A 27,359-nucleotide genomic window follows, 5' to 3' on the forward strand; every position below is an offset into this window, starting at 1 on the left:
CCAAAGAACTGCAAAGATGGAAAACCTATGATGCCAACCATAGAGGTTCTCAGGGACACTAGCCTTAACACAAATTGAGATGTAATTATCATCTCTGCTAAGATAAATCTACAGTGGTTGTTATCTTGAACATCAATGAACTAATTTATCTGAATTGTTTATGCCTCTGGAACACAGTCAGGAGAACAGAGGAATACTGGACATCTCCAGAGATTGAAAGTATGTATACCATTCAGGAAAAAATAAAAATGATTCTGTTTACTTCAATACATCATGTGGCCTTGACTCAAAGTTGGATTAACTCCAAAGCTACAAGTGCTCAGCAGCCTTTGTGTTACATTATCTTTTTTGCTATTGTTCCTCAAAGCAGAATAATATTTAATTCTGCAATGTTTTACTTATGCCCAAGGCCTAATTCTACCTGTTGAGTATATACTTAAACCTCTGCACCTGATGATTAGAAATATGTTCCTGTTACCTCAGTGATGCACTGGGCTTCCCTGGTGACTCAAGCAGTAAAGAATCTGCCTGCAATACAGAAGAACCGGGCTTGATCCCTCAGTTGGGAAGATCTCCTGGAAAAGGGAGAGGCTACCCACTCCAGTATGCTTGCTTGGAGAATTACATGGACAGAGGACCTGGTGGCCTACAGTTCATCTGATCACAATGAGTCAGACATGACTGAGCAACTAACACACACACACACACACACACACACACACACACAGTGATGCACTTTTAATCACATCTACTTCAAGGGACTTGACTTGGTTGAGACTGTAATTCTAAGATCTAATACCTCAGACAAAATTGATCTCAGACTAATTAATAATCTGAATTTAAATCAGCTATTACTTAATATGAGACTTTATATAAGACAATACTATTTTTATTGTCAAGTACTAAGTGACCCAGTGGTAAAGAATCCTGCCAATGCAAGAGGCACAAAAGATGCAGGTTTGATCCCTGGGTTGGGAAGATCTAATGGAGTAAGAAATGGCAACCCACTCCAATATTCTTGCCTAGAAAATTCCATGGATAGAAGAGCCTGGTGGGTTACAGTCTAGGGGGTTGCAAAGAGTTGAACACGACTGACCAGGCATGCATGCAAAAAGTCTTTAACTTATTACATTAGGGTTAAGAACAACACAACTTAGTGGTCCAGAAAAGTTAGTTGCTACTGAAAGAACTTCCTTTAGGCAGAAGTTTCTCTTAATGTGGATACCATCATCTTTGAGGCAGTAGAGAATTGAGCCTTTGAGCATTTGCTTATTAGGCATGGAGTAAATAAATAAACGAATTGTACTGAGTTGATAGGATTTCCTCTGACTTTTGAGAAAGCATTTTCCCAGTTACTCATAACTTCTCACCTACCAGTCTCAGAATGTTTTTAGGCTTACATTAGGAGTTTGGATATTCTGGATTTGGGTAAACTGGACTTTGCTTGATGCTCTGGGGAGTATTTAATTTTTCAACTTGGTCTCTGCTTATTCCATATGAGTATCATTTTAGCTGAAAATTGTTGGAGAAATTTAATCCTGCAGTCTTGAGAAAATGAAAAGGGGTTATGAAGTTTAAAATTACCAGGCCATAAACAATTTTGAGGAGTTAAATTCTGAATTTTAAAAACCCCAGAGCATTATTTTGGTCTGTTTGACTTGTTGCATAGAAACAGAAGTTTGTCACCTGAGAAAATGTCATCCTCCATTTGAATAAGTGGTTTGTATCAAATTCTAGCCCTCAATAACTATTGTGTGTTTAGGCATCTTATCTTGTCTGTGGGCTGATTATTGGGGGAATGCCTCATGGAATTTGGCTTAATTTAGGTTGCTTAGAAGGAAGAGTCCGTGACCACTTAGAAACAGTTTATAAAATGAGGTATAACGGTAAATATGCATAGAGAATTGTAATATACTATAGTAATATAAGGTATGATTATTTTAATGGACATTTTATGATTTTACTACACATGGTGCTTATATACTTTTTCTATAGTTTATATTGCTTTGGTGGGGAAAAAAATCTATATTCATGATGAACATAAGCCCAAGAAGTTCTCATTTGCATAAAACATGGTATAGAACCAGAATTCATGATTCAAGGTGTCAAAGACTGTAAATAAAAGCAATCACAGAGCTGTGACAAATTTCACTAGTCATATATCTACATACACAAAAATGCTATTATGTACATTAGGAGCTTCCAGTTGCCTCTGAGGTATGACAGTAACATGCTGTCATCACTTTCTCACTTTCCACTCACACCTCCACCCTCCACAATCTTGCTCATGTCCCTGCAATGCCACTGAAACTGCTCTTGTTTTAGCTTGCAAAGATCTCTTCTTGCTCATTCCCAGACGTTTGACTTCTCCACAACATTTTACACAGAGCTTCACCATCTTGAATCCCTTTTGTCCACTGGCTTAACAACATATTCTTTAATGAAAGTGCTCTTATTCTTCTGGTCTACCTCCTACCCCTTTAGTCATTCCTTTTTAGTTTCCATCAAGTCACCTTTTTCTCTCACCGTTAAACCTCTTTTGGCCTTATAGTCCTTCTATACACATTTTCTCTGAGTGATCTCTGTCTTCTCTCATGGTATCATTTCCATCCATATGCTGATGGCTCCAAAAGCAGACCTTTCTCCTTAGCACAGCCTTAGATGGCTGTAGTAAGCATCTACGGGGTTTTCTGCAGAGGATCCACTTTTCAGGAATGACTCTCCCTTTCTAACTGTATGTTGAAGTTGTATTACTGTGTGACCTTTCCAGGTTCCACAGCCAGTATTTCCAGGGATGAGTGTTTCACTCAAGCTTGGACCATAAATTTATGTCCTGAGATGTTTGGGTTTGAGACTGGGAGTCAGGACAGCCTCTCTTTGAGATCCGGGGCTGACATTAGGGTGGTGGCTGTCTCGAATGCATCTAGAGCCTCATAAGGGCCCTATATTATTGGTTGGTCCAACTTATTAAATAGTTTAGACATCCTCTAATTGTAGGGTTCAAAGTTTGGGATTTGCAGGCAACTGTGTATACTCATACACAGAAGAACTGTCCAAAAAATCTTCACGACCCAGATAATCATGATGGTGTGATCACTCACCTAGAGCCAGACATCCTGGAATGTGAAGTCAAGTGGGCCTTGGAAAGCATCACTACGAACAAAGCTAGTGGACATGATGGCATTCCAGTTGAGCTGTTTCAAATCCTGAAAGATGATGCTGTAAAAGTGCTGCACTCAATATGCCAGCAAATTTGGAAAACTCAGCACTGGCCACAGGACTCGAAAAGGTCAGTTTTCATTCCAATCCCAAAGAAAGGCAATGCCAAAGAATGCTCAAACTACTGCACGACTGCACTCATCTCACATGCTAGTAAAGTAATGCTCAAAATCCTCCAAGCCAGGCTTCAGCAATACGTGAGCCATGAACTTCCTGATGTTCAAGCTGGTTTTTGAAAAGGCAGAGGAACCAGAGATCATATTGCCAACATCTGCTGGATCATGGAAAAAGCAAGAGAGTTCCAGAAAAACATCTATTTCTGCTTTCTTGACTATGCCAAAGCCTTTGACTGTGTAGATCACAATAAACTGTGGAAAATTCTGAAAGAGATGGGAATACCAGACCACCTAACCTGTCTCTTGAGAAATCTGCAGGTCAGGAAGCAACAGTTAGAACTGGACATGGAACAACAGACTGGTTCCAAATAGGAAAAGGAGTACCTCAAGGCTGTATATTGTCACCCTGCTTATTTAACTTCTAGGTAGAGTACATCATGAGAAACACTGGGCTGGAAGAAACACAAGCTGGAATCAAGATTGCCGGGAGAAATATCAATAACCTCAGATATGCAGATGACACCACCCTTATGGCAGAAAGTGAAGAGGAACTAAAAAGCCTCTGAGGAAAGTGAAAGAGGAGAGTGAAAAAGTTGGCCTAAAGCTCAACAGTCAGAAAACTAAGATCATGGCATCTGGTCCCATCACTTCATGGGAAATAGATGGGGAAACAGTGGAAACAGTGTCAGACTTTATTTTTGGGGGCTCCAAAATCACTGCAGATGGTGATTGCAGCCATGAAATTAAAAGATGCTTACTCCTTGGAAGGAAAGTTATGACCAGCCAGCATATTCAAAAGCAGAGACATTACTTTGCCAACTAAGGTCTGTCTAGCCAAGGCTATGATTTTTCCTGTGGTCATGTATGGATGTGAGAGTTGGACTGTGAAGAAGGCTGAGCACCGAAGAATTGATGCTTTTGAAGTGTGGTGTTGGAGAAGACTCTTGAGAGTCCCTTGGACTGCAAGGAGATCCAACCAGTCCTTTCTGAAGATCAGCCCTGGGATTTTTTGGAAGGAATGATGCTAAAGCTGAAACCCCAGTACTTTGGCCACCTCATGTGAAGAGCTGACTCATTGGAAAAGACTCTGATGCTGGGAGGGATTGGGGGCAGGAGGAGAAGGGGACGACAGGATGAGGTGGCTGGATGGCATCACTGACTCGATGGATGTGAGTCTGAGTGAACTCTGGGAGATGGTGATGGACAGGGAGGCCTGGCGTGCTGCGATTCATGGGGTCCCAAAGAGTCAGACACGACTGAGCGACTGAACTGAACTGTGTATACCCTCATATAGACTGTATATGTAGAGATGGACAGTCTGTAAGTCAGATATTATGAAATTTATCCTTATATGATTTATATCTCAATACTAAATAGTTTTTTAAAAGTTAAAAAAATAAATGAGAGACATGTCCAGTGTCCTGAGGTATTAGGTTTCTGAATCATCTATTTGTTGAGGTGCCGTTACATCCCATCCCAGCACATTTACAGTGAAGTTCGCTCTTGGTTAAAGCTAGCTTGATCGATATCTGCCACCTTTTATGAAAATGGCCCTAGTGAATGACATCCTGCTGCCTATAGGACATTTCCAGTTCAATGTCATGTACCTCTAATTCTCTCCTCATCTCCCACTGCATCCTTACTTCTGAGTCTGCTTCTCCTTCCATAGCTCAGTAAGTGGCATCTTTACTTATTCAAACAACTAAGCTGCTTATTATCTTTTATTTTTCCTATAATGTCTTGCCCTTCCATCCAATCAGTCAAATCTTGCTATTTATCTGTCCATGTATTTCCATTGCCATTCTGCTATGTTAGTTCCCTTTGTAATTCTTTTATTTGATCACCTTGTAACTGGTTTTATCCCTTCTATACTCTGCCATCTTCTAGTGAATTCTTACTCTAAAGCAGTCTCTTCTTGGCTTCATATTCAGAACCTTCAATGATAAAGTTCATGGCTTCCTCTCTAGCTTTGTCTCCTGCAATCACCTTTGTTCATATGGGTCATACAGTTCAGTATACAAGAATGACAATAAAACACACATAGGTGTTCTATATCAATCCCTCTTTCTGAAATGACTTTTATTTCTTTGTCACTATCAGAGCACTCTGAACTACTAATTGACTATTTACCACTAGTCTGTAAGCTCCTTGAAGCCAGGGATAATGTTCTGTGATTGCATTACTATTATATCTTAACATAGTACTTGTTTTATGATAGACATTCTGTAAATAATTATTGAACAGATGTACATGTTAGGAAAGTGAAATGCTGCTGGATGCAAGTACAGAGAGAGGAAGTAGAGATTTGAACTTGGAAGTCAAGGACAAAGTCCTTTTCCCTGAACTGAATGTTGGGAGGAAAGCAAGACTGTAACTCTGGGTTCAGTGTTTTGTGAATTATCACTTAGCAATCTTAATAATCTTGAGCAGGCAGCTCTTCACGCACTGGTTCATGTTCATCTCTCAGGACAGGCATTGATTCTTTGACATGTAGCTAGTCAGGTAGAATAGATTTTACTGTCTACAGCTGGTGGCATTTTTTTCTCTGTGCTTTCAGTTTTTAGTTCCTTGACATTTTTTTAGATATTGCTGCTTTGATTTTTCCCAAGCACTGCAGTATGAGGGCTATTAGATTATTAATGGCCACAGCTGTGCACATCCTAGAAAAATTAACTACTTAATTGCATTAATATGAGCCTCTCGAGGCTTAGTGCTGGGTTCATATTGAAGTGATTGGATGGGCTGGATGATAATATAAAATGTGGTAGGTCATTAGAGATTTACAATTGTGCTTGATTTCAAACTACTCAGGCTTAAAAATAGAAGGATACACAGAGATGTTTGAAAGCAGATGCTTAGAATTGAAGGAAACCGCAAGTCTTGATAAGGCTCATAAGTCATTTGTTCTACCAGTTGCAGAGTGAGTAATAAATTTGTAACCAAGATGTGAACTAGTTTCACTTTGCCCCTACGGATTTAGGCAAGAATAGCTCATCTCCTCATTCTTCGTCTTATGGAGTCTTTTGCTTTTCCAAAGACTTCTGTAGTTCCCAAAAGGCTTATACTGATGGTCGCCTGACTGCAGTATCCTGCCTCTACTGCCTTCTTGTCGTTAGCTCTTGTCTTATACTTGTTCCTTTATCTCTGATCTGTCACTGTTGCCATTAACCCTAATTGATACATAGCCCCTTCTTGGTGAGATTTGTACACAGTAGAACAGATGAAGAGTCGGACACGACTGAGCGACTTCACTTTCACTTTTCACTTTCATGCATTGGAGAAGGAAATGGCAACCTACTCCAGTGTTCTTGCCTGGAGAATCCCAGAGACGGGGGAGCCTGGTGGGCTGCTGTCTATGGGGTCGCACAGAGTCGGACACGACTGAAGCGACTTAGCAGCAGCAGCAGAACAAAGTTATTGAAAGTATATTATTGGAAGTTAGTCAGTCGTTGTTAGTTGCTCAGTCACATCTGAGTCTTTGTGACCCCGTGGACTCTAGCCGACTAGGCTCCTCTGTCTATGGAATTCTCCAGGCAAGAATACTGAAGGGGGTGGGCACTCCCTTCTCCAGGGGATCTTCCCTACCCAGCGATCAAGCTTGGATCTCCTGCATTGCAGGCAGATTCTTTACCATCTGAGCCACCAGGGAAGCCCAGAAGTGAGTCATCCTTGCTCTTAATTCACTGCAATTCATTATCACTGGCCACGCTGCCTAATGAGGGGCCCACTTCTATTTTTCTTCAGAATTGCCTCTGGGAATTCAGAATTCTCAGTCAATTATATAGCACAACTTAACTCTCTTCAGTCTCCCTTCCCGAAATCTCCTTTGCATATCTGAAACCCATCTAGTTATTCAGGCAAAAGAGAAAGACATGATTCATTTAGAAATGCAAAGACTGTCCTGCCATTTCATTTTCCCTTTCTTAGGATTCTTCCTTCTTAGAACCCCTGTGGTTTAAGATCATCTTTTCTTCTATCTCTAAATAGCACATTTATTCCAAGGTGAGTATGGAAAGGGACTTTCTGATTTGTCAGCAGAGAAGTGGGAACTTTAAAAAAGTTAGCTCTCTCAGTGAGCAAGTGGCCTTTCTCGGGGGAATTTTAAGTGAGATGTCACAGACTCTATCCCTATTGATCCTTAAAGAGCAGAAGATGCAATGTGATTCTATTATACATCTTTTTCACTTAGGAAATTAGAATTAGTTGAGTGACAAAAATTCTTTTCCTATGGCATTAACCTTCTTTGTAAGGATGGGTAGCACATCAAAAAACTTATGGACTTCCCTGGTGACTCAGTGGTAAAGAATCTGCCTGCCAATGCAGGAGACACTAGAGACTTGGGTTCAATCCCTGGGTTGCCAAGATACTCTGGAGGAGGAAATGGCAACTCACTCCAGTATTCTTGCCTGAGAAATCCCATGGACAGAGGAGCATGGCGGGTTATAGTCCATCAGGTTGCAAGAGTCGGACTCGTTTTAGTGACTAAATAGCAACACCAAAGCTGTATTTTATGTGGGTTTGCTTCCTCACTTCTCTTGATTGATAACTATTCTCTCATCATCATCTCATTTTGAGAGAAATTTGCTCATGTAAAAGGTTTTAACTGTGTAGCAATTTTTAAGCTTTTCTTAGGGGTTACCAACCAAACTACTTACTAAAGACAGGAAAATAACACAAATTAAAAAGGGAGTTTAGTTATGTAGAGAACAGATCCAAGTAGAGAACATCTGAGCTGTCTACAAACAGAATCCGTGCTGAGCAAATGCTGAGTGCAGCACACAGGCTGGGGGCATCATGCTTTCCTTTGTAAATGGAAACCCAGGCTCTGCTGCTCAGCTCAAATGAAATGTCCACTTTAAAATGTATTACCAATTAATAAAAGCAAGCAAACAAACAAAATATGCTGTTATACCAACACTGTGAGCTTCAAGCAACACATAGGGAAGATGAATCTGACCTGAGGATCGGGACTTTTTGAACATATTTATTGTTTAAACTTTGGAACTTTCATAGGTACTTTCTTCTTCTTTCCCTCCTTTTATTTACAACTTCCTTCTCCAACAATGACACACCTGACTCCCATTTTCTTTAATATATTTACTCATGTGTTCAAGCCGCCAATGCTCAGAGGGCTTCCCAGGTGGCACTAGTGATAAAGAACCCACCTGCCAATGCAGGAGACTTAAGAGACACAGGTTCAATCCATGGGTCGGGAAGATCCCCTGGAGAAAGGCATGGCAACCCACTCCAGTATTCTTGCCTGGGAAATCCAAGGACAGAGAAGCCTGGTGGGCTATAGTCCAAAGGGTTGTAAAGAGTCGTAAAGAGTCAGACATGACCGAAGTGACTTAGCATAGCACAGAATGCATAGAATGTAGTTTCTTAATTACTCACCCAGACCCCTAGAAGAGTAAACTTTTGCATGCGTGCACATACCCATTATCAAGATACAGACTATTTCTGTCACTTCAGAAAGTTCTACTGTGCTTATCCTCTATAAATACATTATTTCTTAGTATATTTCAGCACACATTTAGGGCCAGGATTGCTTTCTTGTTTACCGTTGTCTCCCTCTAACTAGCATGACTGCATATAGTAAACACATAATGAAAGTTTGTAAGTAAACTTTTTTGCTATGAAACGAAAACCTCTGACAAATTACTTTTCTGGAATCTTTGTCATTATGACTATTCCTTTCTGATTGGGACATCTCTGTATAATCTTGGTATTTGTAGGCCTTTCAACTCTGCAGTATTTTGATCTCCCATAGATACAAATCAGCTATGCTGTGTATTGGGAGATCTTTTCATAGACTCTGGAAGCAGCTTCCTGACCCCTCATACAACATCATTTTCATATTAAATTTCTTGGTGCTGGATGATTCTGTTCTGCCTCCTTAATGACAAAGGTCATTTGGGCTCTACAATTAGGGTCATTTTAATGTTACTGTGTCCCCCCCTCAAAGTTTAGGCTTGAAAATGTTAAAACAGATGGTGGTACTTAGAGGGTAATTAATTTTCCTTTGGAGACATAATTGCTTTAAAAATAAATGAATGCCTCATTTTTTCCCAAGAAGTAATGGTTTAGTAAATTTTCAGAATGAATTGGGCTGCCCTTGACCAGGATTTAGGGGAAAAGGAGAGATCTTTAGGGCTTTTGCCCTTGTCTGGTTGTGTGAATTTGAGAGCCTTACTTTCTTGGGTGTTTGGGAAAATTAAATAAAGCAACATTTTTAAGCACTTAGCCTGTGCCTGATGCAGAGGAAGGCTTTAGAAGTTAGCGAGTATAATTCTTAGAAGTAGAAAGGGGATGTTATTAATTGATCTCATTGACTTTGTTTAGACACTGAGAGTCTTATCAGAGTAGTACATATAAAATACCACAAGGTTCTGATATTCAGGCTCCATTTGCACAGGTGGTATTTTTTAAAATTAATTATTGATTAATGACCAAATTATTCTCCTTTTTTTGTGTTATAGTAAATCAGTTGGGAAATAGTTGAATTTTCCTATTCTTTCTGGATAGCAATGTACAGCATGTCACTGACTAACAGATGTCATTAAATGCAATCTTACCAGCAGCCTGTGTTTTAATATTTAGAGACAGTTTTTAATATATTTTCCAAAGGCCTTCTGAAGTAAAATTTCCCATGTGTTTATATTTCAAATTTTCCATATTCCCCAACTTTGAACTTCCAGCAACTCTTTAATATCACATATTCTGTGAAACGATAACATTTTTTTGTATGTAGCTGCTTGCCATTTGAGTTTTCACAGTTATTTAAATAAATATAAATAATGATACTGTATAGAGAGCTATTGAATGAACATTCTCTTGAAATTCTTCTGAGTTAAACTTCTGCCAGGGGCTTACTTATAGGGTAGAAATGATCATGGTATCCATATTTTAGCATAGTGGGAGATGTATTTTAATATTTCATTCTAAACAAAGAAATGATTATTTCTGCAAAAATGTGTTTGAAGCTTGCTTTCCCTTCTCATAATGTGGAGAAGCATACTGACCCCCACAGACAGAGTGCACTGGTAAGGCGACTACATCTAAATGAATCTACTCCTCAGCACAGGTTGCCCAGGGCTATAGGAACAGCAGCCCTAATTTGCCTTTTGCAGAGTATTGGAGGGGAAAAAAAATGCATTTGTTTGTGTTTGACAAAGACTGTTTTAAAATCTGCTCAGTCAAGTATATAAGGGAAGCCAGACATAGGAAACCAGAACCAAGAAGCAGAGCTTCCAGTACAGATCATTACTGGTGCTTCTACTAGATAGTGTCAATCTGTGACGTGGAGGAGAGGACCCAGGATGAAGCCAATTTATGTCTTTCAACTCATGGATTAAGGCACATCTTCCCTAGGAGGGTGAATTGGAGGTTGATGTCAGATCTCATTGAATACCTTTTATTCAGTCCATACAGCTCATCTATATGTTGGTTTGGAGATTCAGCAAACTGAATCTAATTCTCATTTCCTTTTCCTAAGTAATTTTCAACACATAGAAAATCAATATCATTTGTCATCCAAATAAAGTTCTGAATCAAGGAACACTTTCAGATGTTGTTTTATGAGGACAGCTAATAGCTAGACCAAAGAGAACTTGCAGAAGATAGTCAAAGCTCAGTTGTTTGTTTGTGTAAATTTCTTCTGCTTCTCTACAGTGTATTCAGTGAGTAAAGTCTTGCCGGGCTTCTAGATGAGATTTTAGGCAGTTCTAATGTTATTCTGAATGTTCTTAGATAATATAAAATCCTGTGATCAGTTTAAGATGAAAAACACAGCCATGGTTTAGGAGCTAGAATTTCTAATCAACTCTGAAAATTGAGTTTTTCTATTAGTTATTTCTTGGTTAGTTAAAACTGCCAGTTTAACATCATGGGTTACATGTAGTGTGATGGTACTGTGCTCAGTTGTGTCTGACTCTTTGCAACCCCATGGGCTGTAGCCCACCAGGCTCCTCTGTTCATGGGACTTTCCAGGTAAGGATACTGGAGTAGATTGCCATTTTCTACTTCGGGGGATCTTCCCAACCCAGGGATTGAACCCATGTCTCTTGTGTTTCCTGCACTGGCAGGCAGTTCTTTACTCCTGTGCTAGCTGGGAAGCCCTGGGTTACATGTAGATATCTGGAAATTAGGAATCCTACCTAGCTATAAAAACTATAGTGCTAAAGCAGCTAAAACCAGGTAAAAAGAATTCTTACATAATTCTGTTTTCAAGAGGCCTTTTTCTTGGTGTTGTATATGTTATAATTTTCAAAAGAGCTGCTCTTTTGTGATGACAGTCTGGACTTACCAGTGCAGTGCTGGAACTCTGGCTGTAGACTGCCCACTGTGCATGGCAATCTGTGCTGTCCTTGTCCCAGGCTGGAGGCACTCTTGCTCTAGACTTGTTCCTTCAGTGAGTCTCTCCCCCAGATAAACACAACTCCTGGCTGCTGCAGCAGAAACATTGCACATCCTTCCCCAGGTTCCTCTGCATCGCAGTCTGCCTCAGGGCTGGGTAATACTAATTGGTGATTGTGCAGGAAACTCAGCAGGCCCTTGCTGGCTCTGGGGCAGCAGGAGGAAGACAGTAAAAACCACCATTACCTGCCAAGGTTTCTTTCTTCCCTGTTAACAGGGGAAGCAAGGAGCAGTTTCCTATGAAGAGAGACATCACAGGGGAAAGTGCTCATGGAAAGGAGAAGGACTGTGGCTACACTGAAGTGTCGGGGGGTGCTCTTAAACAGCTTGCTTCTTCCTGATCTCAGCATCAGGTTTATACTATGAAAATCCATAATGAAACAGCTTAGAATTGCTCTTCACTGTCAGCTTTGGCTGGCTTTCTTACTTTTGATGAACATGAATGCATGCCACCATTTAAAAATAAAAGTTAACACAGCATTAACATTCTGAGGCATTCCTTGGAAATTTCATCACCTCCCATCTCTCTTGGAGGTTTCCCACCAAAAATCTATATGTGTGAGAAACAATACCCAAGTCTAGACAAAGTTCTCTCTTGGGCCAGCTGATGTTGCTTGCTTAGGCTCAAGCTTCTGTAATTTTTGCCCAAATCTTAATAGTAGACCATTCTCAGATACATTTATCACATGGGAACAGGAGTACAAAAGAAAAAGGTAATCAGAATTTGTCAAATTATAAAGGAGAGTTAACCAGATCACTTCTAAAACCTGGTCCAGTGAAAGTTCTATGTTTTGACTAACACTATTACCAACTCTGATGCTAAAGCTGAAACTCCAATACTTTGGCCACCTCATGCGAAGAGTTGACTCATTGGAAAAGACTCTGATGCTGGGAGGGATTGGGGGCAGGAGGAGAAGGGGACAGCAGAGGATGAGATGGCTGGAGGGCATCACCGACTCAATGGACGTGAGTTTGAGTGAACTCCAGGAGTTGGTGATGGAAAGGGAGGCCTGGTGTGCTGCAATTCATGGGGTCCCAAAGAAGTGAACTGAAGTGAACTGAACTGAACTGAATTACCAACTCCCTTCATTGGGGTAGAGTAAGCATGTTTTACTATAGATAGAAGAGGATTAGTTCAGTTCAGTTCAGTCCAGTCACTCAGTCATGTCTGACTCTTTGTGACCCCATGGACTGCAGCATGCCAGGCTTCCCTGTCCATCACCACTTCCTGGAGCTTGTTCAAACTCATGTCCATTGAATTGGAGATGCCATCCAACCATCTCATCCTCTGTTGTCCCTGTCTCCTCCTGCCTTTAATCTTTCCCAGCATCAGGGTCTTTTCCAATAAGTCAGTTCTTCGAATCAGGTGGCCAAAGTATTGGAGTTTCAGCTTTGGCATCAGTCCTTCCAATGAATATTGAGGACTGATTTCCTTTAGGACTGACTGGTTGGATCTCCTTGCAGTCCGAGGGACCCTCAAGAGTCTTCTCCAACACCAAAAAACATCAATTCTTCAGCACTCAGCTTTCTTTATAGTCCAACTCTCACATCCATACATGACTACTGGAAAAACCATAGCTTTGACTAGATGGGCCTTTGTTGGCAAAGTAATTAATGTCTCTACTTTTTAATATGCTGCCTAGGTTGGTCATAGCTTTTCTTCCAAGGAGCAAGTGTCTTTTAATTTCCTGGCTGCAATCACCATCTGCAGTGATTTTGGAGCCCCGCAAAATAAAGTCTGTCACTGTTTCCATTGTTTCCTCATCTATTCGCCATGAAGTGATGGGACCGGATGCCATGATCTTAGTTTTCTGAATGTTGAGTTTTAAGCCATCTTTTCCACTCTCCTCTGTCACTTTTATCAAGTGGCTCTTTAGTTCCTCTTCATTTTTTGCCATAAGGGTGGTGTCATCTGCATATCTGAGGTTATTGATATTTCTCCTGGCAATCTAGAGTCCAGCTTGTGCTTCATCCAGCCTGGGACTTATTTCACATGATGTACTGTGCATATAAATTAAATAAGCAGGGTGACAATATATAGCCTGGATGTACTGCTTTCCTGGTTTAGAACAAGCTTTTGTTCCACATCCAGTTCTAACTGTTGCTTCTTGAACTGCATACAGATTTCTCTGGAGGCAGGTAAAGGCCGATCTAGTATTCTTATTTCTTGAAGAATTTTCCACAGTTTGTTATGATCTACACAGTCAAAGGCTTTGGCATAGTCAATAAAGCAGAAGTAGATGTTTTAAACTCTCTTACTTTTTCAATGGTACAGTGGATGTTGGCAATTTGTATGAGAAGGGAATTGTCTCTCTTCACAACTATTAATGCTGTTCCCCCAAATCTGAGTGTTGAAGTTCCCTAGAGTCTCAGAGATGTCACTCACTGGAGATTTCACCTGCTAAGGCAGAAAGATTAATTCTTACCATCAGAGGTATATTGTCACAGTATAATGTGGAGAACCAACTTTGGATGTAGTCAGGCCATGACATGAATCCCTCTCAACCTCTGCATCCAAGGGGCTTAGTAAAATTTCTTAACCTCTCAAGAGTCTCAGGTTTCTCTGTTGAGTTGAAACAGGAATAATATCTGGTAGAGTTGAATTGGTAATTACATGATGTAATAATGCATGTAAATGCATGTAAAGTGGAACTCAATCCATGATGTTGCAACTATAACTTTATAATGATGTTGGAATGCACAGCCTTCATGTTCCTAGTTGCTGTGCTACTTCTAGGAAGCTCTTGCCTTTCCTTCTCATGCCATCTGGAAGATTTCCTATTACAAGCTTTGGTTCTCATTAGCCCTCCCTCTGTCTTCCTGGAAACTAATGTTTTCTCCTTATACAGACTCATCATTTCCTTCCCTCCTCTCATGTGGGGAGAGTCTTTACAATAGCGATGGCCTGAGGACAGAACCGTAGGGAACCATGATGTGCGAGAGGTAGTTAAAGGAGAAACATCTCATGAGAGATTCACAGGAGGACCAAGAAGTAAGAAGATATCTAGAAAACAAAACAAAAGAAACCCAACAGAGCAGAGTTTTAAGGAGGCTGTAATGAGGACCAAAATGTGGCCTAAAGTCTAGAATGAGGACTGAAAGAAAACTCTTCACTCTGATCCATAGATACTTTCTTGTCTGTGCCTTCTGAGACTAGTCACATGTTTATGTGCCAGCTGGCTGGGGCCCCAGGAGTCTTACCTACAGCAGAGAATGCATCCAAACAGCCCCCTGAGATGAGACTGTGGTGAGCACAGTGAGCTCAGACTTTATAGACTGAGCTGAGGAATATTGGTACCCAGTGGTAGTTAAGATCTGGGTATTTGTAAGACTTGTAGGGTGGCAGGGGCAATGCCAAGGAGAAAGCCTTCTCTCTGTGGTGGAAAGCAAATTGGTGCAAAAAGTTCATGGGAGCCCAGGATTTTAGAGGTACCAGAGCTTATGGAGATCTATTCAGTAAGGTGTACTGTAAAAAAAGTAGGTTACTTTTCAGCTTTTTCAGAAAAGACTGCAAATTTAAAAGCATTTATCCTCCTCTGCAGAAAATCACGTACTCCAATAATTCTAAACCAATGCCTCAGGTGAAGCATCTACCATCCATGTAGGTATATGAAGTTGAATTTGGGCACACATTCTGCCTTTTAGGCCAGGGTCTCTACAAGTCCCTTCCCACTTTGCATTATTCATTTATGGCCCCTGGAAGCATTTAATCAATTTGCAAAGCTTGACCTAGTCAAATCACATGGTATGCCTTTGCTTCAGCAAGCTGCAAATAAAGGTATTTTCCTACACACTTTACTCTTCAAGGCTCCCTCAGATATTTGTTTCAACCTGATTTCACCCAGACAAACTTTTGGAGGGTAAGAACTTTGCCCCTACAAATGACGATTAACCTTAAGTAGATACAGCCTCTCTCTGCGGAGCATTCACAGAGAGAAGTGACAGTGCTTCGTTCTGTCAGGCAAAAATATATCTGAATACCAAATATTTTCCTATAAAAACACATTGGCACAAGAATCTCTTCAGTTTGAACAAGAATCTTGCCTTACACTGTTTATGCTGTTTTCTTTCTGTCTCCCTTTCTCATAAATGCCATGGTAACGTGGGTCTGACTACTTCTTCACATTAAGTTATGAAATGGTTTTCTTGACCTATTGCTTTTTATAGGAGGCAGCGTTTATGACCCAATTTTGATTTACACAGAGTCATGGGAAAATGGAGCTGAATGTCAGTGTTTGTATTTGTTAAGCAGCGAACCATGCCACAAACGCTGTTTGCAGCAAGGGGTGAGGGCTAAGAAAGCCTTAGTAGAGGCATCCCCATGCCTTCCTGCTGTGAAGCAGGATGAAAAAGGAACTAGGCTTGTTTCTCCAGGGATCAGCCTTCAAGTAATGCAGGAGCTCTATCCTGGGGTGGGGTGGTGCTGACTCACACACTGTTTCTTAAAGACGACAGTTCCTTGTGCAGGAAGATGAAATTCTCATGGTGGAAACATGAGGCTCTTTTGCTATTCCCCCAAAAGACATCAATGCTGCAATTTATACATCAATATTGGTGGTTAGCATGCTGCCTGCCACATGGAAAGTCTGTGAATAAGTGGACTGACTTCTGATGTTTCATGGAGGAGAGTCAATATATGAGGGAGGGGTGAGATGCGATGTGAAGAAAGATCTTTCTTTTACCAAAAGAAAAACAGAGTTCTAACAGAGTTCCTGGGTAGTGGATCAGCAGCTCAGGAAACATGACGTGAGATAGTTCTCAGAAAATATAAATGTTTCTGCAAATATTTTCCTTTCCCAGCCAGATAGCCAGCCTGGCTTTAGTAAATCCCTCATAGAAATATTTGAATTTGCTATCAGCCTCCTTCCTGTAAAACCAGTTTTTTTGTTAATAAAAACACGGAGATACATAGTTTGCCAAATAATATATAGAAATGTTCATATCCTTCCTTGGTTCAACGTTAGCTACTTGAGTTTTTAAATAAGTTTGCTAATCTATTACACATAAGACAAATTACTTCCTCTGGCTATTAACATTTCCCCTCTTATATATAGATGTAGGATAATCAGTCATGTTACCTGATTAATTTGTAATTTTAACATCTTTGCATGTGTTTCCGATGTTTCAATTGTTATGATCCAATAAGGGTGAGCTGTATAGCTTGGAACTGGAGTTGCTTTCTTTGATGGTGTTTAAGTCAATCTTGCTGCTAGTAACTGATCTCTTTCTAATGCCTTACTTTTTCTTTCTCTTCTTTCTTTCCTTCTCTATCTGTTCCTCTTCTGCTTCCTCTCTCACCTACTTTCTGCTTCTCCTCCTTCCCTCCTCCACTTCTCTTTCCTTTTCTGTCCTCCACTTCTCCCTTTTCCTTTTCTCCTGATTCTGCTTTTTTTTCCCCTAAATTTTTGATGCTTGGTTTAAATTTTCTAGATCAGTGGGAACATTGTATATCTTAGAAATTGTGCTTTTGTTGATAAAGAAATGCATATGACAAAACTACTATGCTCTTAGCTAAGTGCTTCTATAATCCATGTGTCTTCCTTGTGTAGACACTATTATGAAAATAACACTCTTGCAAACAAACAAACAAACAAACAAAACCCTCCATAGCATTATAGATGAGAGAGAGAGAAGACAATTCATTTTAAAGGAAGCATTATCTGAGTTACATGCACGTAAGATAGCATAAAAGTGGCTACAAAGTCTGCACAAACCTTTTCTTTCTCCTTGAGAGATAAATGGATGCTTCTTGTGATTGTCTTCTGTATAACTTCTGAAAGAGTTGGTTTTGGAGTTACATGTTTATAGTGTCAAAGGCCCAAAGGCCTGTGACCTCGCACTATAAAATCAAAAGATAGGGTCTCTTATTGAATCCACTGTATTTTGAAGGAGTGCTATAAGGCAACTGCTTCTCTCCTCAAAGAAAATGTTATCATTTCAACCTTCTATCATCCAGGAGAGGTTTGCAAGGTGCTTCTTTAAGTGGCTTTCATTAGTCACCACGGTAAACCTCAGTGCAAGAGGGATGATTTAGAGAATGTCCACATACAGTATGCTGTGAGCTACAATTGGACTAGTTAGTTGTGGTGGTGTGTGTCTGCATGATAGTGTGGTTTTCAGAGATTGAGATTCATTCCGGCAGTATTTTAAGAAGAAAGATTAATACAATGTTAGACTCAAATCTGATCTTAGTTCTATTAGGTTATGATGTGTATAGATTCACCCAGTGGTTCACCTACTGAAGTTTTCTTGGCAGAGGTTTACCTCTTGTCATTCTTGTAGTACCATTTTATACATATCACTGACTACACCAGTGATTACATTGTTATTAAGTCTCAGGAAACGCAGGGCCCTGTCAGTGTGCCAGGATTGATCTTGGAAGATTCAGGCCAAATGCTCTAATCAAAATTCTTCAAAAACGATTTAGGGGTGGTTGCATGTGATTGCTTTATAGGTTGAGTCTTTCTTTGGGCTTACAAATAATCAGAAAATCAAAAGAAGCTACTCTCATTCATCATTCATTCATTTTTTTAAGATGAGGTAATGATGAAGAACAAAGGTGAAATATAATGAATTCCCATTTCAAAAAAGCTTATAATTTAATAGTGAATATGTTTCATATACAAATAAGTGTGATATAAAATAATCTGTCAAAGGTCAGTGCCTAATGCTACATGAGTGGTCAGATGGTGAAAAGATAACATTTGCCTGGATATTGGGAAAGGCTTTGTGGAGACGGAGCCATGTGGACCCTGGTCTCTACAGGCAATGACACTGGGTATGGGAGGAAGGACAAGGAGGCAGACAGGGCATGGCACAAAGTCTCTGTGGCTGGAGCATGTCCAGGGTGCTCTGGAAGATGAGACTGCAGGTGTAGTTTAGAGTGCTGTTATGAAGAGTCATTATGCGTAGGTGTCATCTCTAAAGAAAGGCAATGGGAAGGACATGGACTTTGGAGTCAGAAAGTCCTAAGTTCAACTTTTGGTATTTTCATTTTCTGTCTCTGGAGTCTTGAGTCATGACTGTTTCACAGCTTCTTCATCTTTAAAGTTGGGGTAAAAATGCTTACCTTGCATTTTACTTTAAAGTTTATAAATTACAGCAATTTAGAAAGCACTAGATAAAATATGATATTTAAACTTTGTCTATTTGAGACTTCTTCCATGTACAGATTCATCACTTTTTTTTTTTCTTTTTTCCTGAAAGGGCAGAGTGGGTCTGATTTATTGATTTGAAAGTGCATCATATCAGAGATTAGCACTTAGCAGAGATCACTTAATGGTGTCTGTTGGGAAACTAAATTACTTTGAGTTGTTTCCTAATTCCAGCTAACGTCTTACATTTTGGTCCAGGATATTTCTTTCTGTTGTTTAATACTGCTCTTACAATGCCTTGACTAATTTAACTTCTCACTGTTAATCCCAACGTGGTATTACTTTTATTTTTTGTTTTTCCTACAAGTGGCTGTTTGAATGAATTGACTTTGGAGCTTGCCCAATTCCTTTATTTACCTCTTAATCCTTTCATGTCACTCTGGAAGTACTGCTTCAAGATGAGTCCCTGCAGAGATGGCATTTCAAGCAGCCTGTAAGGATCAGCTGTGGGTTTTTTTTTTTTTTTTTATTCTTTTCAGCACACAAACCCAATTTGGGAAATTATCACCTCAGGCATAAGGATGATAGTTCTGGAAATGTCAGTCAGAAAGGCATGTGGAATAGTCCAGCTCCCTTTTTACAAATAGTTTGGTGGGGAGCAAAATATCAACTCCATCAACTAGTCAGTGGGCGGACAGACCTTTGGAAATGTCTGCAAAACCCTCTGCTAGCTGCTAATCATCTCTGTATAATTTCACTGACATAAGCAATAAACCTTGTAATTATATTGCACTAATCAGGAACACTGACAATAATGGAATATCAATCACAGCACTCACATGTAAAACTGGTGAGATTCAGAGCCTAGTTTTGGCATCATTTGTAGTCTTACTTATAGCCTAACTGAAAGGAGCCGATGGATGCAAGCCGGCCAATCACATGTAGCTCAACTACTTCTCTGACAATCTAGAGTATGCTTTTCAAAATGCATCATTCATTAAGTTCAGTTTCTTATGCCAATGTTTGAGCCTGTGCAGTTTCCCTCATTTAGAGTTTATAACAGCAATAACATCCTCGACACAGGGCATTTCCTGAGGATTAATGGCCAGCTGGGGTTAATGGCTGAAGGTAGAGCCAAAGACCATCAATTCCTTCCCTCCAGTCATTAATTCTTAGGAGATGACCTGTCCTTTCATCATTATCGCTTGAGTCTGACCTTTATATGAAGTGATGTGGCACTGTAGGAATTAATCCTGTTGTAGGGGCTGCAAAGGATGTACCTGCCAAGCTGGGAGCTTTTTTTCACCCCAAACTTGTTTTTAGGAAAACACCCATTTGCTTACCAAATTATAAGTCACGCTTTATATCTGCATATATCCATAAGTAGTTTGTCTAGAATCAGTGATTTCCTTTTCTCCTAGTTTCTAATGAGTGGTCAGAACTGATATTTATGAGATTTCTCTATTATTTGATTGTTTGTTTTTAAAATGTTAATCTTTGCCAGGCAGCTTTGCTTTTTGGAGAAGTGTCTCATGACACTACGTTTCCATTGTTATGTAGGAACTATTACAGGTTCTCCTCACAACTGTTAATTCAAATGTGCACAAAGGCCCTTCCTCTTGGGTCTGTGTGTGTGTTTGTTTGGGATACAGAGGAGGAGGGAGTGATCTGTGGGGAATAAAGGGATATGAAACCCAAGCTATGCGTCCACCAAAAGCTCTTGAAAGATTTTCTTTTATGCAGGTACAAGGAGCTGCTTTCTAATCATCTCTTCATTATTGTCTCCCTGATTATTATGTTCCCTGAAGATTTTCATTCTTGTATTTTCCCTTGAAAAAATAATAATGGTTAAATTATTTAATAATGTTGCTTTGTCTTTTATCTGGTCTCTCACCCAAGAATCTCCAGGTGCTTTGCAAAGATTAATTACGATTCACAAGGCTCACAAAATGGATCTTAATTTAAAGCATTTTGAGAGTTGTAAGGCCTCAATCAATTAAGGAAAAAAAGCAGAAACCTGAAGCTGGGGTTCATTTGTTTGACTGCAGAAGAAAGAGATTTCCTTATTAATTCTGTGACTTTTTTTTTTTTGCCCCAGAATTAGGATAAAGGATGTAAGGCTAGATTCATGAAAGTGAATTAACTTCTCTAAAGTGCTATGAATTAGCTTTTCCTAAGTACTCTACCTGTGCTATTATTACTGGGGGCACAGTGCTGACTATTTAGTGAGCAGTGCATTAATCAGGATTCTTTGGGTCACTGAAACCCTACTAATAATGGATTAAAAAAATAGCTGATGTAACTGAAAAATCTAGCTTCTGTCTGCCGTCAGCTAGACACAATGACACTATTATGTCCATGGACACTCTAACTTTTGGCTCAGCTTTCTTGGATAGACTTCATTTTTAGGCTGGCTTTCTCCAGGTGGTACCCCCAAGCAGCTTCAGACTTATATCCTACAATTTGAGAAAACTTAGTTAAAAGAGTTTTTCTTTCCCAAGAATTCCAATGAAAATAATTTAAGAGTCAGCCTGACTTCAGTCATGTGAGCACTCTGAACCAATTTCTGTGTCTGATTATGTTGATTGGCTGATCTGGTTCATGGTACTGTCTTTGAAGCTAAGGGTAGAATCAATCAACCATATCCAAACTGGGTGAGGATGGGCTTCCCAGGTAGCTCATTGGGTAAGGAATCCACCTACAGTGCAGAAGCTGCAGGAGATGCGGGTTTAATCCCTGGGTCGGGAAGATCCCTTGGAGGAGGGCATGGCAACCCACTCCAGTATTCTTGCCTGGAGAATTCCATGGACAGAAGAGCCTGGCAGGCTACAGTCTGTAGGCTCACAGAGAGTCGGACATGACTGAAGCAACTGAGCATGCACCCACCCACAAGGATAGTTCTCAAAAGGAAAATCAAGACGTGATTTCAAGGAGGAGGAATGATGTTTGAGAGGCAGAATAAGTGTCTGTAGAAGGCAGCATGTCTTACTCATTCATATGTGCTTCCAGCACAGATAATTGAAGACTCAGTGATAAAACTCAAAACCTCTGACTTTATTCGTGTAATTTTTCATCAACATAACACTGTCCAAAACATACACTCTGAAACCTAGTCTCGTAAGATATTTCTTGTTAAAAAGTACATAAGGATTACATAAACTTAAGAAACACAGATCCCTGAGTCGGGAAGATCCCCTGGAGAAGGAAAAACAAATCTAGTCCGGTACTGTTGCCTGGAAAATCCCATGGACAGAGAAGTCTGGTGGGCTAGAGTCCACGGAGTCACAAAGAGTCGGACTCGACTGAGCAACTTCACTTCACTTCAAGAAATGCAGAAAATTATAACTCTCCATGGATGTATATTAGTACTAAATAAGTCAGTATGCCTGGCATTTACTGTACTTACACAGTCAACAAACTACCCCTCCATTCATATATGTATATCTATTGCATATGTGTATGAATATGTTTTTGTTGCCAAATTTGTATTTTCAGAAATGTAATAATAAGATGTGACAGTCTCTTGAGGCAGAATGCTACCGCTGCTGCTAAGTCGCTTCAGTCATGTCCAACTCTGTGTGACCCCACAGACGGCAGCCCACTAGGCTTCCGAGTCCCTGGGATTCTCCAGGCAAGAACACTGGAGTGGGTTGCCATTTCCTTCTCCAATGCATGAAAGTGAAAAGTGAAAGTGAAGTCGCTCAGTCATGTCTGACTCTTTGCAGACCCCATGGACTACAGCCTACCAGGCTCCTCTGTCCATGGAATTTTCCAGACAAGAGTACTGGAGTGGGGTGCCATTGCCTTCTCCGAGAATGGTACTAGGAGAGAGAAGAAAGAGACCGGAAATGAAGGTGGACTGAGACTTTAGGGCAACTGCAGAAATTAACATTGGATGTTCATTTTCCTATACCAGGGAGTATTCACAAAAAGCCACAGTTGCTAAAATTATTAAGACTGGGTTTCCCACTGGGAGAGCACAGAGTGTGAGAATCTGTTGATCAGGCTATGGCTGTCAGGGAAGAATGTGCCCAGTACTGTGAGTTATGAAAAAAATTTGTCTGAGGAGACCTCAGGTATTGTTCAAGTCCTAATTCCAGGGAATTGGATTAACATGATTGAAGAGCAGCAGGACCCTCTGCCATAAGTAGGAAGTCCAGGGCTTCCGATTTGGGACTAGACCTGGAGGACAGACTGAGGGAACACAAGTTATGAATAAAGACTGAGGAAGAAGTCAAGAATAAAACTACTGGCCATGTATGTTCATGGTGTATATATGAGAATATGGGTCTTTTTGGGAATCTAACCTGGTACAAGGATGGGATGGAGAACATGTTGAAAATCTTACCATAACATAGTAAATAAACTTCAGAATGGGAAACACTGTGAATCTCAAATCACAGAAAATACAAACTGGGCAAGTTATTTAATTATGTGAAAACTTAGTCTCATCTGTAGTCAGGATAATATTATTTTCCTTGGAGGGAAGTTGTAAATATAGTAAATAAAACATTTCACTATTACATTAGAGGGTCTGCAAAAAACATCTTATTCTTTATTTCTTTGTGACTGAAATAACTGGAGCATATTTCTGCTCATCAGTGAGCAATATAATCAATGTTATCAATTCACAATAGCTTAGCCACTCACTTTTAAAATTTATTGGAGTATGTTGTTTTACAATGCTGTGTTAATTTCTGCTGTACAACAAAGTGAATCAGCTATACATATACATATATCCCCTCTTTTCTGGACTTCCTTTCCATTAGATTACTGCAGAGCATTGAGTAGTTTCCTGCACTATACAGTACGTTCTCATTAGATATCTATTTTATACATAGTATCAATATTATTTATATGTCAATCCCAGTGTCCCAACTCATCCTACCCCCTCCCCTTTTCCTGATTGGTCAACCACTTGTTTAAAACCATCTATTTTGAGTAAACATTCAGGTCAACAAAAAAATCCCCTTCCTCTTGTCCCTTTTTCCTATTTCTCCATGTGATCCTAGTTTGAGAGAAACATACAATATGAAAGTATGCTGTTGATAGAAGAGAAAAGTCTGGTTGGTTACCTTTCTGGTTTCTGGGCTTACTGGCATCTGTTGAGGTATAACTTGTTCCATTAGGTGTTAGGTGCTGCCTTATGGGCCTATGTGTTTGTCTTGGGTATCTTTGGACAAATAATAGCCTCTAGTTCTGCAGTCTACTCACTGCTTATGCTAACTGTGAATGTAAATATCTTTCTGGTATACCAATGCTCCTTTTCATTTCTGTGTCCCTCTAAGAGGTTTAGGAGCCCTCTTTCAGTTTCTTTTCCATGAGGTTTTTATCAAGCCTTTCTCGTTCCCTCCTCCAACCCCCTTCCCCCACGTTCTCTCTTTCTTTTTTTCACTTATTCGTTAATCCATTCATTAATTCCACCTTTATTGGGATATAACTGACAAAAGCCTTTGACTGTGTGGGTCACAACAAACTGTGGAAAATTCTGAAAGAGATGGGAATACCAGACCGCCTGACCTGTCTCCTGAGAAATCTGTTTGCAGATCAAGAAGCAACAGTTAGAACTGGACATGGAAAAACAGACTGGTTCCAAATTGGGAAAGGAGTACATCAAGGCTGTATATTGTCACCCCGCTTATTTAACTTATATGCAGAGTATATTATGCGAAATGCCAGGCTGGGTGAAGCACAAGCTGGACTCAAGATTGCCGGGAGAAATATCAATATCCTCAGATATGCAGACGACACCACCCTTGTGGCAGAAAGCAAAGAGGAACTAAAGAGCCTCTTGATGAAAGTGAAAGAGGAAAGTGAAAAAGCTGGCTTAAAACTCAACATTCAGAAAACTAAGATCATGGCATCTGGTTCCATCACTACATGGCAAATAATTGGGGGAACAATGGAAACAGTGAGAGACTATATTTTGGGGCTTCAAAATCACTGCAGATGGTGACTAAAGCCGTGAAATTAAAAGACGCTTGCTGCTTGGAAGAAAGGCTATGACCAATCTAGATAGCATATTAAAAAGCAGAGACATTACTTTGCCAACAAAGATCCATTTAGTCAAAGCTTTGGTTTTTCTAGTAGTCATGTATGGATGTGACCGTTGGATTATAAAGGAAGCTGAATGTCGAAGAATTGATGCTTTTGAACTGTGGTGTTGGAGAAAACTCTTGAGGTTTCTTTGGACAGCAAGGAGATCAAACCAGTCAATCCTAAAGGAAATCAATCCTGAATATTCATTGGAAGGACTAATGCTGAAGCTGAAATTCCAATACTTTGGCCACCTGATGTGAAGAACTGACTCATTGGAAAAGACCCTGATACTGGGAAAGATTGAAGGCAGGAGGAGAAGGGGACGACAGAGGATGAGATGGTTGGATGGCATCACCGACTTGATGGACATGAGTTTGAGTAAGCTCTGGGAGTTGGTGATGGACAGAGAAGCCTGGTGTGCTGCAGTCCATGGGGTCACAAAGAGTCGGACATGACTGAGTGACTAAACTGAGCTGAACTGAAGTTTAGGGTGTACAGAATTTTCTTCTTTTAAAAAGCTGAGTAATAGTCCATTCATATTTATACCACATTTTCTTTATCTCTTTGTCCTTTGTTGGAGATTTAGGTTCCCTTCATGTCTTGGTTATTTTGAATAATAGTGCAATGATCATGGAAGTGCAGATATCTCTTTGAGATCCTGATTTCAATTCTTCTGGATAAACACCCAGATATAGGATTGTTGGATCACATGATATTCAATTTTTAATATTTTGAGGACCTTCCATACAGTTTTCCATGGTTGCTGTACTAATTTACATTCCCACTATCCAATGCCTTTCTCTCCATCCTCACCAGCAGTTATTATCTTCATTTCTTTGATGATAGCTATCTTCTTAGACAACTTTCTGGGCCACTGCTACTCTGCTGCTATGCTGGATATGTAAGGCTTATATCCTCTCAGTATATACTCTGGAGAGTCAGATACTTATTTAAAATAAAAAAGTTGGTACTTTTTTATGTGGTAAAATACACATAGCATAGAATTAGTATCACGAGTATTTTTAAGTGTACCGTTCACTAGTGTTAACAATACATTCACATTGCTGTGCAACCATCCATCTCCAGAATTCTTTTCATCTTGCTGAATTAAAACTTTATACTCATGAAACAATAACTCCCCATTTCTCCTTCCTGGAAATGCCCTTGGAAATCATATTTTACTTCTGTCTCTGTATTTGACTACTCTCAATACCTCGTATAAGTGGATAACACAGCATTTGTCTTTTTGTTTTTGACTGACTTATTTCACTTAGCATAATATCCTCAAACTTCACTCATGTTGTAGCATCTGTCAGAATTTTCTTCCTTTTTAAGGCTGAACAATATTTCATTGTAGGTTTGTACTATATTTAGTTTTTCAGGTGATTGTTTTTTATATTCTGTGATTTTTCAAAATACATCTAATAACCTTTTGCAGTTTCTACCATTTCACCATTTTCCCCACCAGATGTTAATTCTGAGTGATGGTGAAGGGGGCAGGTAGCTGGATTTCCCACCTCATTTCAGTCCCACCTCATCTAAATCCTTGGCATATGACTCTCATTAAATAAGGCTATTATATAATCTCATACATTATTTTTCTTTTAACCACTCTGTGGTTAATGAAGAAATTGTCATTGGTGAATTCTGTAGGATTTGGATCTTGATAAATAAAATCAAATGATTAAACTTTTAAAAAAGTGAGAAGAAGGAAGGGAAGGTTGGGAAGAGAGAGATGGAGGTGGAGAAAGGAACAAAGAAAATTGAGGGAGAGAAACTTTTTTCTCAAGCATCTAGTTCCTGCAATTGAAACTGTAGAGTTCAATATTAATGTTGCCATAAAATATTTATAAAAATCTGTAGAAGTGCTTGAAAGGCATGAATTTGACTCATTTTTCTTTCTGTATCAAATGCTAAGCTAAAAAAAATATTTATCTATGTATAGATAAATATTACTGTCATTTGAATGGGAGGGGGACAATTATGTGTAAAAGGGATTAAAACAAACAAAAACAAATGACCAACAAAATATATCAATATGCATTGCCCTGCTATATGAGAATTGAAGCCAATGCATGTAAAGCATCTGACACAAAATAAGTATTCAAGAAATGGTGACTGTAATTATAGTATATTCACCCTTTTGGTGAGAGTTTGAATTAATTTTGACAATTGATTTTGACTTTATTCCAGGTTTCACCCTCAAGTTCAGACCTGATGATTTGGAATTTTGAGCTGATGACTTAAGTATGTTTGTGCTTTGAATGACAGAAAGTGATAATGGAAAGATTGATGCTTTATTTTGTGAACTGAGAGAGCTGATATTCTGTTCTTACCAAAAGAAAGGGCTCCTCGATCCTCTTCTGACAATGGTAATTTATACCTATGTGTAGCATCATACTTTGAATAATTGTTTTATGCAAAATCGTCTGTGATTAGTTATATTTAGTTGTATAACAACAATGAAAACCCCCCT

The sequence above is a fragment of the Oryx dammah genome, unplaced genomic scaffold (assembly GCF_014754425.2).
Source record: "Oryx dammah isolate SB20612 unplaced genomic scaffold, SCBI_Odam_1.1 HiC_scaffold_3, whole genome shotgun sequence".
NCBI classification, from domain to species: Eukaryota; Metazoa; Chordata; class Mammalia; order Artiodactyla; family Bovidae; genus Oryx; species Oryx dammah.